This window comes from Peromyscus leucopus, chromosome 12, assembly GCF_004664715.2.
Source record: "Peromyscus leucopus breed LL Stock chromosome 12, UCI_PerLeu_2.1, whole genome shotgun sequence".
Classification (NCBI taxonomy): Eukaryota; Metazoa; Chordata; class Mammalia; order Rodentia; family Cricetidae; genus Peromyscus; species Peromyscus leucopus.
Window position 1 is genome coordinate 41,572,870 of NC_051073.1, and position 10,519 is coordinate 41,583,388.

General features: G+C 41.7%; 1 long non-coding RNA gene across 1 annotated transcript; it reads left to right on the forward strand.

The window, feature by feature from the left end:
* The first annotated feature begins 4,143 nt into the window (after nucleotides 1-4,143).
* Nucleotides 4,144-8,952, forward strand: LOC119088860. The gene is made up of 2 exons (XR_005092596.1): nucleotides 4,144-4,245; nucleotides 8,580-8,952. It is a non-coding gene; the product is annotated as an uncharacterized LOC119088860 (long non-coding RNA).
* Nucleotides 8,953-10,519: the final 1,567 nt, after the last annotated feature.

A 10,519-nucleotide genomic window follows, 5' to 3' on the forward strand; every position in this document is an offset into this window, starting at 1 on the left:
CAGACATGTGTTATGATCATATCCTCTCATCCCCCTCTCTATTGCTCTCCTTGGATCTCCCTGGCACAACCTTCCTGCCACAGCTTCCTCCTTGTCTTTCCAGATCCTGACATCTGATCCATTTCCAAATCATGTTGGTTCCTTTTCCCAAATATTGGCTTGCATTTATTCCCAATGTCCTTCATTGTGGTTGATATATTGTACCCCCCACCCACAATAAACTTATCTGGGGGTCGATAGCCACTAGATTAGACATAGAGGCCAGACAGTGGTGGTACACATGCCTTTAATCCTATCACTTGGGAGGCAGAGATCTGTCTGGATCTCTGTGAGTTCAAAGCCACACTGGGAACAGAGCCAGGCATAGTGGCACATACCTTTAATCCCAGTACTTGACGAGATCTCATACCTTTGCTTGGGAAACACACACACCTTTAATCCCAGGAAGTAATGGCAGGAAGCAGAAAGTTATATAAGGTGTGAAGACCAGGAACTAGAGGCTTTTAAGCAGTTCAGCTGAGACCCTCAGGGGCTGTCAGAGGATTCACAGAAACAGGATTGGCTGAGGAGTTGGAGAGGTGAGCTTGGATGTGGCTTGTTCTGTTTCTCTGATCTTTCAGTATTCACCCCAATATCTGGCTCCAGGTTATTAATAAGACCATTTACAATTCATCTTACACTCTCTTGTTGCCACCTACCTGGGAAGTATACCTTCAATCATAACACAAATCATTTTAATGCCACTATTGCTTACTAAGTGGGGTGGGAGTGGGGGACATGCACACCTAATGCATAGCAGTGAACAAAATCTACACAAGGTCCTTCAACACACAGTCATGCAGTGCCAGTTGTTTTTTTTCCCCAATAGCTGTCTGCATGAGCAGAAGACTATACCCATGTCTTGATTTCACCAGAACTCTTGAGAGTACCTCTGGTGAAAGGGATGAAATCTGGATGCCATACCTTGAACCTTAACCTGGTTGCTGAACTAGATCTGCTAGCCCCAGCTGGTAAATTGGCTCCTTGTCTCACTAGTCTTCCTTTCTTCCAGGTGCTTCTGAACTTTTTTATACCTGCTGTGCCATCTTCTGTGGCTATTTTGTATAAATTGAAACATTCTTGCCGAGAGGGAGAAGCAAGGTTCATAAGACCCAGGAAGCTGATGAAACTTACAAGGCTCAGAAAGTTCATGAAACTTAGTAGGCTCAAGAAATTCAGGAAGTTTTAATTTCCACAGTCTACTCCCAAGACTATATAAACTGTAAGCAATTGTTGGGGAAGAAGAGTTTTCAAGTGGTGCTGACTACAATTTGGGCAGCCATCTCTAGCAATGCATCTTTCAAAAGTCATCATTTACCCCAAGGTGGGTTTTTCAGTGATGTGGCTGCCTTTCACATGGTCCTGCAAATAATCTAAAACCCCTAACTAAGATGAACAGATCCTTGTTCATATTGCTCAAGGAAAAGTCATGCAATACTGGGGCACCTTTCTCTTCCATCTCAGTTGTTATGCTAGGCAAGACTTCCCCTGTTGGATCATATCAGAGCTGGTCCACCACGACTGTCTCTCTTCATGCTCTAAGTGGCCTCTGCCTGGCTCAGCTCCACAGGGCAGACGATGTATATCTACAACCACTCATCAGACAACCATTATATCGGATATCTCAGTGATGGGTGCTATTCTTCTGCACCGGACCACCCTGGTGGGTCTGCCTATATGTGTGTCTTTAAGCTTCATTCTTGTTGCCATGTGTAGCTATAAATATTTCCATTCGGTGAATATACTACAAATTATTTATTCAGGTAGAGACACATGTTTTCAAACACAACCTAAGCAGGTAGAAAACAAGGGTAGACGTATTCCACATAGGCAGAAACTACAAAGCCTGTATATTTTATATACACACCCACGCACCTGCTTTAAACAGTTGTTACAGGGCAGATGCTTTGTTCCCAATGGTAAGATTAAACTTGATGTGGAATCCAATGCTTGGGCCTCAAAGAAGTCATTTTCCCTGCATATTTGCTAATACTTAGGTGTTGTTTGCTTGTGCTTTTCTCTGCCTTCTGCTTCTATCTTTTAAATGTACTATCTCCTTCATGTTTGAAGCTATACAATCCATTAGTATCTGTAAGACCTTTTCTTGTCTCATATAGAATGGATTTGGTTAACTTAGGGCTTCTTAGTACTTTACCTTCTGTCTTAAGACTTATCATTTTATTCCCCTGCATAGAAGTGTTGAAAGTGTCTACTTTAAAAAAAACAACATCTACTGGGCAGTGGTGGTGCACACCTTTCATCCCAGCACTTGGGAGGCAGAGGCAGGCAGGTCTCTGTGAGTTCGAGGCCAGCCTGTTCTACAGAGCAAGGTCCAGGACAGCTAGGGCTGTTACACAGAGAAACCCCATCTCGAAAACAAAAACAAAAACAACAAAATGAGTAGTAGGATTACAGACAGTTTAAAAGATTTTTATTAAACACCATGTAACGGAATGCTTTTTTGTATTTTAGGATTTGTTATTGGGAAAATAACACATTTAAAAAATGATGCTTTAAAAAAAGTCTAGAATTTGACAGCAGTGGCTTTCGATTTGTTTTGGACATCATTTCTAATAAGATATGCATATTGGAACTTAGTAAATTCAGCTAGAATAAAGATGTCATGGAATACTATGTTATTTATCTATTCTTTGAGATTTTCTTATGTGTATAATGTATTTTAATCATATTCACCCACAACTCTCCTCAACTTCTCACTGTCCTCTTTTCATGTCATCCTTCCAACTTCATATTGTCTTTCTCTTTCTTTTTCTGTATGACTCACTGAGCCCAGTTCATGCTTCTTGCAGGCATATGACTATAGGCCATCCTCTGCGTGGGTAACATATAAAAGGTTACACCCTTGAAGAAAAATGATTCTCCCTCTCCTAGCATCTATCAGCTGCCAATAGCTTCCAGCCTGGGGTGTCTGGCAAGCCCCTTAACCACCCATCATGGAATGTTTGGTGCAGGCCGTATCCAAGCAACCATACCTGAGTGAGTTCATGACTAGTAATGGCTGAATCATTTGCTTATTTACACCGAGCACCTCAGGCTTACCAGACAAACATTCCTACCACTGAGATACATACATTCTCAGCCATGTTTGTTTATTATTACTACGTGACTCAATAATTTAATTTTGTAAACTACTAGTAGATATTTACCCGCAGTTTGAAAATGCTAATCTATTTGATCAAATTGGATCTCTCCAGATTTGTCAATATACTCCTGAAGATTAAAAATTAGTCTATGCCGGGCGGTGGTGGCGCACACCTTTAATCCCAGCACTTGGGAGGCAGAGCCAGGCGGATCTCTGTGAGTTTGAGGTCAGCCTGGGCTACCAAGTGAGTTTCAGGAAAGGCACAAAGCTACACAGAGAAACCCTGTCTCGGAAAACAAAACAAAACAAAACAAAACCAAAAAAAAAAAATTAGTCTAATTATTCACTTCTCATTCTTCACAGAAGAAAAGATTGTATTTTCTAGTCTCTTCTTTCCTTGCAATGAAGTTACAGATACTCAACCTCATGAAGAAATGGGGTCCAGTTGTCTGCTCTTCTTTCTTCAAAGCCAGGTTACTGAAGATCCTCTGTTCTGAATGTGTTTATGGGATGGGACAACCACAGGGTCTTTTAACTGTTTTCAGTTTCCAGGAGAAGATTTGTGTTTGGACAGGACTAATTGTGATAATCCCTTAAGGTCAAAACTAGTATCTCATTAATAAAACTTGTTAATTTAAAAATTAAATTAATTTCAAAACTTGGTTTTTCTTCAGTTGCAAGCATTACAAAACAAGCATCTGCCTTAGGCAAAATTGTATCATTATTCTGATGAAAAAAATCACTAACCATCAAAGAACATTTCAATTGTGCTTAGCAATACTGTAGCACAACAGTCAGGAGGTGTAGTCCCCAGGTCAGAAAGAGTGTTATTGACTTCAACATTGAGAATAGAATTCTAGAATACAGTAGTTCAAAGTAATATTTCTGTTTATTGATAAAAATCTGCTTTTAGAGAATAAATAGCTCTTGTATAAATGCTTAAGTGATTATTATTTATGAAGGATAATATCTTTAAAAGTTTTTTTTTTTCCTTTAGATGAGAAAACCCCGGTCTGTCAGGATTTCTCCCTTCGTGGTGTTGGAAGACATTTCAGGGTTTTTGTGTCCCCTTTGGCATCCTTGCACACACAAGTTTGTAGGAAGTAAGTATGTTGAAGCTTTCATGTGCCATCAAAATTACTTTTGTTAAAGATAATTTCCATATGAAATGAATTTGAACTTTCTCTTCCTTAGATACTTACAACATGTGGTGTTAAAATTTTTGGTAGACATGGGCCTGAGAGCAAAGCCCCAATAATAGTAGCTATAAAATGTTCATCAGTATTGCTGATTGTGTCTCCCTCAAATTCCAATATATATATATATATATATATATATATATATATATATATATATATATATATATATATATGACTCTGAACTTCCAATGTGTCACAATGTGACCTTATTTGGAAATAAATTCCTTGCAGATATGGTAATTTAAGGTGAGATCATATTGGAATAAGGTGGCGCTCATCAAACAGGAGTGCTGTCCTTATGAAAAGATACCATGTGGAGAGACAGACGTGCACAGAGGGTAAGCAATGTGAAAGCGCAGGAGAAACAGAAGCACCATCACCATGCCAAGGGATGGCTGAGGCCACCAGAGGCTGGGAGAGAGGAACAGACGACTGTTTCCCAAAGTCCTCAGAAGGAACCAACCTTGAGAACCTCTTGATCTCAGATGAAACTCCAGATCTGCAAGACAATGAGTTTCTGTTGGGAAGCTTGTGGAGCTTTGCTCTGGCACTTCAGCAAGTGATAGACTTGGGAAAGCCAGTGAGACAGAAATGTGCTCTGAAAACAGTGCGCAAGAGAGAGCAGGGGTATAAAATGATGGGCGATCGATCTTAGCGTCTTTAAACAGATTAACAAGACCAATGTTCACTAAAAAGTGTCATAGTCCAAGACGTTTTTGAGCCTCCAGGTTTTTTAGTTTATTTGTTTTGTTTTGTTCTTTTTTAGTTTTTTTTTTTATGTGCATACATATATTTTTTTAAAAAAACCTCAAGTCCTACTGATTTCCACACACAAGTTCTAGCACGGTCTCTCCAGGTCTCTGTCCCGACAGTTCTTCTTTCTAGGCTCCATGCGCACTCATCAATAACACACACTCAGTTCCTACTGTGCTGAGAAGCATGCGGAGCTCCAGCTTCCGGAGCATGCCCGAGCCAGAGGTTAAGCCCTGTGACCTGGCTTCAGGAGAGTGGAAACAGGGAACTAAGGCACCTCTCAGGAGGAACACACAAACTGATTTCTGTTAGTCACGGAAGCTTCCCAGATGAACTGACTCAGCTTTGTTGAGATAGGAGAAAGAATGGAAATGAGGAGCAGGCATGGATAGGGGAAAATTCAAAATAATTTATTAAAAATAAGACCGTATATATCAATGACTAGAATAAATGTGGGTAAGTTAGCCATTCTGTTGAAGTAGGGGGCTATATAATTGTCATTATTTTTTTGTTCATTCAAAGTTATTTAATTGTATATATTTATGGCATATGATGTAGTAATTTAACATACAGTATATATTGTTTAAACAAAGTAACACTTTCATTTCCTTGCATATTTATCATTACTTTGTGATAGGAATCTTCCAATTCCCTTCCTGTACTTATAAATACAATAAAGAAGAGTCTCTGCAAGGAGGATAAAATAGAGTGGAAGGAACCAGCTAGAACGTTTTCTGTAAGGAATGAGATAATTGTGACTTTGTTTCATGCAGTCTAATTGTGGCTGAGCCAATGGAGGAGTTGAGAAATAATTCAAGGGTAGCTACGAAAAGAGTCAGTGACTGACTACATGCAAAGGTCGGGAGAGAGAGGTTGCTTCTGGGGCTCGGCTTTAGGGTAACAGAAGTGGGTGGGTGTCGAGGTCACTTACTGGGCAGGTCACGCAGGAAGTGGAACAAGACTAGGAAGCAAGGCAATGAGTTCAGCTTTTACGAAAACCTGTGAGGGGTCCAGGAGACATCAGGAGGACCAGCATTTCTCAAGCTCCTCCCCCTGTTTGCTTTTACCGTCAGCATACGCTCTTGTCCATCATTCTCTGCTTCACGTAAAGAAAGGTCTGCGCATGCCAGGAGTGTTGCTTTGTCATTGCAGCAGGGAGCTGAGAAGTTGATTTTGGGATTATCCACACACACTCTTGTCTCAAACAGGATTAATTTCTCTAAACTCAAGGAGTGCTTAAAGCCTTGGAGCAGGTCGTGTCTCTAATGGACACGAGAGCTCCACATTTGAACACTACTTACACAGGCACAAGGCCAGACTCACTTCTTTCTCCGACACTGTAACACAGCTCTTCTAGAATGTCTCTGATGGTGCAGATAAGAACACTCAGAGGCTCCAGATCTCATTTACAGATGGTTTTGAGCCACCATGTGGTTGCTGGGAATTGAACTCAGGACCTCTGGAAGAGCAGCCAGCGCCCTTAACCACTGAGCCATAAACACCCGAATTGTCGTGCTAGAAACCCCATCCAATGACTGAGGGAACTGGATGCAGAGATTCACGGCCAGGCCCCAGGTGGAGCTCTGGGAGTCCAATTGGCGAGAAAGAGGAGGGTTTATATGAGTGAGAATTGTTGAAACAAAGGTTGGATAAAGCACAGGGACAAATAGCCAAACCATGGGAAACACATGAACTATGAACAAATGGCTGAGGGGCCCCCAACTGGATCAGGCCCTCTGAATAGGTGAGACAGTCGATTGGCTTGATCTGTTTGTGAGGCATCCAGGCAGTGGTACCGGGTCCTGTGCTCAGTGTATGAATTGGCTGTTTGAAACCTGGGGCTTATGCAGGGATGCTTGGCTCAGCCTGGGAGGAGGGGGACTGGACCTGCCTGGACTGAGTCTACCAGGTTGATCTCAGTCCTCAGGGGAGGCTTTGCCCTGGAGAAGGTGGGAATGGGGGGTGGGCTGGGGTAAAGGGGAGGGAGGTGGGAGGGGGGAGAACAAGGGAATCCGTGACTGATATGTAGAACTAAATTATATTGTAAAATAAAATAAAATAAAATTAAAAAAAAAGAATACTCAGAGGCTGGGTGGTGGTGGCACACGCCTTTAATCCCAGCATTTGGGAGGCAGAGCCAGGCAGATCTCTGTGAGTTCGAGCCCAGCCTGATCTACAGAGATCCAGGATAGGCACCAAAGCTACACAGAGAAACCCTGTCTCAAAAACCATAAAAAGGAACCACATCGGGACTCCTCAGTTTCTCTCTTGTACTGTTTTCCTTTCTGTATAGAAAGTGTTTCCTTGGAAACAACATAATAGACCCCCTTAATGAGGTTTGCTTATACTTAGTGATGAATTGAGAGGCTAGCGGAGTTTGTTTGGGACATGGTTTTGAATGATGAATGGTGCTGCATCAATCACATGCTGACATCATCCGTTTGGGACATGGTATTGAATGATGAATGGTGCTGCATCAATCACATGCTGACATCATCCGTTTGGGACATGATATTGAATGATGAATGGTGCTGCATCAATCACATGCTGACACCATCCGTTTGGTGGCAGTCCTCCTTAGAAGATGCTTCCCCATTGTTAAGAGCAATCCTTGGGTGTGATCCTGACCAGCTGTGTGATCCTTGGGCAGGTGATTTAATCTCGTTTTCTTTAATTGGCTCACAAAAACACAGAATCATGAAGATTCAAGGAAATACATGTGGATTCATTTGTCCCAGTATCTAACACATAGTAAGCATTTAACAAATGTCAATTTCTCTTCCCCGGTTAACTGTTTTAGGGTTGAATACTGTGCTGGCAGCCAGAGGGTAAAAGTGGAGGCACAATAACAGTGTAAATGCCCTTACCATCTTAGGTAGGGCCTAACAAGTTCCCTTCAATAAAAAACTCCCAGTCGTGTAGAGTGGCCAGGACAATGTCACACATGCTAGCAAGCAGTGTGTTCTTACACAGGAGGTTTGTCATGTCCTGTGTGCCTTGGCTGCATGCGATTATTTGCTCTGGGCATTGCTCATTCCAATAAAAAGGTGCCATTGACCTTCTGGTGACTTTGAGACAACAATAGGAAATAATCTTCCTACCATTGCCTCCTGCCATTAAAGCCAGACATCATAGTATCACTATTTACACCTGAGCCAAAATGACCAAGACAGCATCTATAGAGCTCTAGAACCACTTAGTTTCCTTCCCTGATGTGATGGGAATCTGGTTTCTGTTGTTATATTTATTCTCTTGGTTGCTGTTTTCAATGCCTTTCTCCTGGGAGACTTAGTCATGAGTCTACAGGCTCTAAGTCAGAGGAAAATTTGATTAACTATTGTCACAGCAGAAGTCTTTACTTCCTTCTTACCATTGAATCTGTTTTCAGGTCAGTATGTTTATGTGAAACCTCTATTCTTAGTGGTACGTTATTTTTTTTAAGAACTATTTTCAAATTCTCACGAAAACCAAATTTCCCCTCTCAGTTTTCTTAGGATCATCCCTTCATCCTTTCAGATGTCTAAACATGAATACCTCTCATGTCATCATCGAGGATCCTGCTGTAGCTTCCCACAGAGAAGGATCTTTAGACTTTTCCTGTGAAGTTGGGCAGGGAGAAGATGGAGGAGCCTTATGAAATGATTGTGAACATGAGAGAGTGGGACTATGGAACCCTGAATGTGGGTAGTGGATGCTGGAAATGGATGCTGGTGTCTTAACAGAGGACCAGACAGAAGTAACCAGTGGCTGTGTGGAAGAAGAGACCCTGAATTTTGCCACGGTGATGCTGAGTTTTCTGGAAAATCTGTGCCCACAAATTTATTTGTGCAGTAAAAATTGAAATTTTTTCATCTTTAATACAAGATTTCAGAGACCTGAATTTTCACTTTACCCCCTTTAAACCACCAGGTCTCTAAATTCCTTGGTCAGCCCTGGGATTAATCCCCTCTTAATTTTCCTCTAGGTACCAGGCTAGCAAATGAGTTGCTATACTTATCTATTTCACACCCATGGAGAATGGTGTCATGGACATGCTAATTCTCACAGACACACTCCTAGGGCAGTCTGTCTTGGAGGAAGAAGGGAAGAACTTTGGGATTTCTTAGGGATAAGAGAGAGATGCTGTTCTCAGCATCCAGATTTCTGTCAAAGGTGCAGTCTTCCTCTGCCCAAGGTGAGTCTGCTGGCCAGTTTTTAATGTCAACTTGACACAAGCTAGGGTCATCTGGGAAGAAGGGATATTAAGTGAAAAAAATGACTCTATAGAAATGGCCTGTAGGCAAGTCTATAGGGCATTTTCTTGATTGACAATTGATGTGGGAGGGCCCAGCTCACTGTGAGTGGTGCCACCCCTGGCAGGTGGTTCTGGGTGGTGTAAGAAAGTAGACTGAGCAAACCATGAGGGAGCAAGGAAGCAAGCAAGCAGAACTCTTCCAGGACCTCTGCATGAGCTACCGCCTCCAGGTTCCTGCCCTGTTTAAGTTCCTGGTCTTACTTCCCTTGGTGATAGACTGTTGTGTGGAAATATAAACTGAAATAAACCCTTTCCTCCCCAAGTTGGTCACAGCTTTTTATAACAGCAATAGAAACTCCAAGTAAGACAGCGAGGAACACCATGAGTTAGGAACTGAAAAGCCAGTTTTCCCTCAATCTATTTAGGCTCTAGATTAAAAAAAAAGAGAGATTTTATTTTATTTGTGTGTATGACTGTGTCTGTGTTTGTACACACCCGTGTGTTTGGGTGTCTCTGAGCCTGACCCTGAGCATGGTGCTGGGAACTGAACTTTGATTCTCTGGAAGAACATCAAGCACTTTTAACTGCTGAGGCACCTCTACTGCCCTCTAGATTTAGATAATTAGTGGTATATTAGAAGGCCCATTTCTGTGATAAGAAATTGAACGTTGATGCAAATGAGCACAGGGGCAGCTTTGAGAGATGCTCTCAAAGGGTCTCCAGCACCTTTCAGTTGTCCTGTCTTGTTCTTTGCCAATGTCCTTGTACTGGCCTTTGGTTACATAAATAGACTCATCACCAAGACTGGCCTTCAAAATTCAGTGGCTAATGAATCAGATTGTCTTGTTCCTAGAGGACTGAAGACAATGGCTGTCCTAATAAATGATTAATAATGATAAACATGGTTTAGCCAATGGCTGGCATCATGATTTTCATATAATTATACAAAACATAATACATCTAGTCTATAGCAGGTATATTTCTTTTGTTAACCTATATTAAGTGGCCCCAACTACACTGAAATATAACCAAAGTCATAGAGAACCACGTAACTGGAAATCTCCTTTAGCTGCACGGACGTGGACCTCTCTGACTGAGCATGTTTTCACTATACTAGATGCCCAAATCACTATCAGTGAAATAAAGTTCTGAAGTAGGAACTCTGTGGAAAACAGTGCTTCTAGGTGGGCC